This window comes from Equus przewalskii, chromosome X (assembly GCF_037783145.1).
Source record: "Equus przewalskii isolate Varuska chromosome X, EquPr2, whole genome shotgun sequence".
Lineage (NCBI taxonomy): Eukaryota > Metazoa > Chordata > Mammalia > Perissodactyla > Equidae > Equus > Equus przewalskii.
In genome coordinates, this window is record NC_091863.1 from 21,293,076 (window position 1) to 21,297,920 (window position 4,845).

The window sequence follows — 4,845 nt, forward strand, 5'->3', positions numbered from 1 at the left end:
ATAAAAAACCATGATAATTTCTGAAGAAGGAGTCAAGCAAATGATAAAACATTTAGTATAATAAAGGGATATGAGCGGTATAATCAACTCCACAGTTTAATGTAATTGACATTGACAAAGCTAGCACAGTTTCTGGTTTCTTTGGTCACAAATTCATTCAGTATAATGGTCGAGTTTATTCTAATCAAGAGTCTTAATCCATTGCATCTAAATGAAATAAAAAGGTATGATTAGAATTATCCAGAGATATTGATTTGTCGCTGAGGGGAAGAATAAGACGAGTGTCATGAGTAAGGAGCAGGACTATCAGATTGGAAGATATGTCAGCATTCCACTTGACTGATGTCACTAGTTGATGGGAATTTCTCTGGTTCAGATCAGTCATTCTCAACTCTGGTTGCATTTTAACAGCATCTGGAGTTCTTTTAAGGAAACATCAATTATTAGGGGTCTGCTCCAAACCAATGATGTCAGAATCACTAGTGGTGGGACTCAAGAATTGCTAGTTCTTCAAAGTTTCTCAGCTTATTCCCGTAAATATCCAGTGTTGGGAACTATTGAATAGACTAAAAAGATGAGACATTTTCCCATCAGATAAAGGAAAAATTGAACAGAGATACAAGATTTTTTAGGACCTTTTGATGGTGAAGCTATTAATAATCTGTGAAATGAAGTGATAATTTTAGTTCCCAGTTGTCTGAATAAATTTACTTAAACTGGGTATTCAGCCAACTTCTTCATAGAAGACAAGTAGATATAATGGCCAGAACATGATGTACTTGTATTGGTGCTCCAAAAACATTAAAATGTGAGACTCTTAATTGATTTTTTTGTTGGTATATCATATTTGGATTCTTTCCTTTGGAGAGTACTGTGCTAGTACACAGAAACTTCTATCCTGAAAACTTTGTTGAAAATAAACCTAAAGTCAGACAATATTTCTTTTGCTTTTATGATCAAACAAGGGTAATTGTGGAACATGAAACTGGAAAATATAGCTAGCAAAGTCTTGATTTTTAACAAGATTGATATATTTACTGATCTATGCTCCTTAAAGGAGGTCAACATAAAATAAGTTCTAAGAGTTTACTTAAATGTTCGTAGTATATGATAAGTAGCTTAATAAAAAATTTCAGGAGATCTGTTCAGATTATTTATTTAGTTATGAGAATTGAAAACTTTGGAAGAGAGGAAATTTGGCCGCTCTCAAAGTTACCCACTTTATTCTTGGATCTCAGAATGGACTGAATGCAGTCTTGAAAATTTTATATATGTATTTTTTCCAAATATATCTACTTTTCCAAATAGATATATATATCTAATTAGCATGTACTTTCATATAAGGACAAGACAATTCTAGATGACAGTCAGTATTCATGTATTTGAATTCCAAAAAACAATTGTTGACATTCTACAAACTAATTGCACTCCTAAATAAATGTACTCCTAAAACATTTCATGACCATAAAAGACAAAGAAAAGAAATTATTCAACTGAAATCATTCAACTAAGAAAATATTCAACTGAAATTTGAATATGGATACTAGATTAGCTAATAATACTATTAAAATAATAAATTTTCCAACTTTTCTAGTTACACTAAGGCTATGTATGAGAATATTTATAGCAGATAGATAATATGTAGATATACATGAATATTTAGAAAAATTGATAAAACAAATGTGACAATATGTTAGCAATTGATGAACCTGGTTGAAGGATATATGGGCATCCCTTATTCTTTCCTTGCAATTTCCTGTAATTTTGCAATAGTTTTAAAATGAAAGTATAAAAAAATGGTTATTAAACAGTGCATGTGGCAGGCATTGTCCTAGATTAACAAGAAAATAATGTAGCTAAAATCATAGTGCTTTCATACTAGTGAATGAAAAACAGGAAACTGGTAAATAAAGTAGCTAAGTTTAAGTAATGATACTGTGAAAGAAATACAAAGGGGTAGTGCAATAATGTGATAGAAAGAGTTGTGGTAGAGGGTGTTATTTATATAGGTTGATACCAAAAGGATTCCCAGAGGAGGCGATATTTAACTGAGCTAATCATTGAGATATCTTAGGAAAGAGCATCCAGATAGATGTCCTTGAGATAGGACAATGCTTTGTAAGACCAAGAAACAAAGGAAGGCCAATGTAAATAGAGCTTAGTTCACCTTAGTGAACTACCAGGGAGTTTGTAAAAGACTGAGGTTAAAGTGTAGGTTATTCTGCTTACCTAAACTATTTCTGGGTAGGTCATTCTGCTCTCTTAAGATCCTTAGGCTGAGACAATTCTGGGTCCCAAATGCTACAGGTAAAAGTGCTATCATGAAGGACTATTCTTAAGTGAACTTACCAGCCAGAGCTAGAATGGACCATAGAGCTAAGATTAATATGAGTGTTGGTTAAACTTAAAGGTGAATGTAGCTTGGCCTCCCTCTTTTGGAGAACAGGCTACAAACTGAATTGTTTACTTTGAGTTAGAGCTTCCTATTGCTCATATAAATTAAGTAAAATAATATGTTGGGCTTGAATTTTAAAAACCGTAATTAAGTTTTGTAATACATTTCCTTATAACATATAATTTTGCCCAGAGATTATTTATGGAACAAAAAATAATTTTTAAAGGACAAAGAATAGGTTTAAGTTTTGTTCTTTTTTTTTTTCACTGTATTCCTTCCCTACCCTCTCTATTTACCTAGAGAACCACAACCACAAAATAGATAAAGTGAGATGAGAGTATTAGACATAAATTTTTTTCCTCTGGCTCTTGGATTAAAAGATAAATGATATTAGAGCCCCTTGTCATTTCTCAGAGGCTGATTACTGGAAAAGACGGCTGATCCTCAAGAAATCATGATATGGATGTGATTTTTAAATCTCCATTTGAAGGGGCTGTATCAATGCTTGTGCCGCTTCACTGAGTGTGATCTGATGTGTGAAGTGAAAATTATCAGTCATAGCTGCAGAAAAATAGAACAGAGGGGTTTCTTGCCCTACCCAATCTGTGGCAGAGCTTCTCTACCACCTTCTTTGTATTTTAAGACCCTTATTTTGAATCAGATTCTTTTTGAATTTAGCATTTTTTATTACAGATATTGGTTGTCCTCTGCACTAACCCTCAAATTATTACTAACACCCCTCTATGTCTTTACCTTAAGCAATTTACTGCTAAAATATACTGGTAGACAATGATATGCAAAGCTAACTATAAATAAACAGAAGACAATTAAATAGCAACAGAATACAGCAGCACAATAGCAAAACAATTAGTTTGGGGGATTAAATATTTTGTCTTTTATGGTCATGAAATGTTTTAGGAGTACATTTATTTAGGAGTGCTAAAAAGATGAACTTTATAAATAAACCATATGTAAAATCTCTTGACAAATATAAATATACTTGTTCCTAATTATTTCACAAGCATAATAAATTACACCTATGCAAGCTGGAAGAGGGAGGATGGTTAGAATCATCTTTACAGCAAAAGCTAGAGAGGAGAGGATGAAAAAGGTGAAGCTGGGCCAAGGCCTGAGAGGGTGGGTGCGGTGGGATATCATCATGGGACGCTGGAAATGTTGATGAAAATTATGGTTTTAGCTTAGAAAAAGAAAAGACCTAATGAGATTTGGTCCTTGACTTCCTCTCTGTCCTCATCTCTTACTCTTTCTGCCTCATTCACTGTACTTTAGCCACCTGGTCACTTGCTGTTCTTTATACATGCCAAAGAATTCCTCTTTTCACTTGCTCTCCTGGGAGCTTTTTCCCTCCAGACAGTCACAGGGCTACATCTTTCACTACATTTCAACCTCAAGTTGTCTCTTCTCAGTAGCCTTTCTTGAGCATCCTCTCAAAGTTAGTAATGTTGTCCTTCTCTATAACGTTACTCTGCTGTTTTAATTCAGACTACTTATTACCACTTGGAATTTTAGTCATCTATTAATTTTTCACTTCTAGGTTTATTTTCTGTCTCCTGCCTTAGACTGTGAATTCTGGAAAGGCAGCAACTATATTAGTTTCATTCACTACTTATTTCTCATTCAAAGAACACTGTGTGGTGCATAAAAGTCCTTGAATTTATGAAGAATGAATGAATTCTCATGTCATCAATAATAAAAGGAAATGATAAATTATTTAATAAAAGTAAACAATAGGATTGTCCATGACTTCAGCCAAATTAGATCTCAAGGAAATAGATAAGGCAAGAAAGACGAAGTGGAAGTAGAATGTACCCAACAGAAAAAAGACCTACTTCTCTTAGAAATCAGGGCTCAGTAACATCTTCCAGGCCAGAGATAGAAGATCTATGTTTTGGTATGGAATATTAGTAATAATAAATTTCCTCACACTGTACTGCATGTTCAATGTGAACTTTGAACATTCTATTCTAGACAGAAATGAGTAGCATTGGAAACACAATACAACAAATGAAATAGAAAAATTAGGAATATGTTCTTGATTCATCTTTGAAGGAGTACTGTCCTGCCTTTTTAGCTCATATTATAAAAGTCAAAGTTAAACTGGAGAAAAGTAATGTGAAAAATCGATAATGACAAAATGAGACTTTTGTTTGGGAATCTGCCCTCGATGGGGTGGCTTGTTTCATCCTTTAACCTTTATCAGTTGTAATTTAAAGTCCCTGCTTTATATACAAGGCTGGGATTATTTTGGAAATATTTAATCCCCCAAACTAATTGTTTTGCTATTGTGCTGCTGTATTCTGTTGCTATTTAATTGTCTTCTGTTTATTTATAGTTAGCTTTGCATATCATTGTCTACCAGTATATTGCATACTTCCCAAGAGTTGGGACGCAAAGAATTTTGCATCTTTCACAGCATAATTCACACTGAT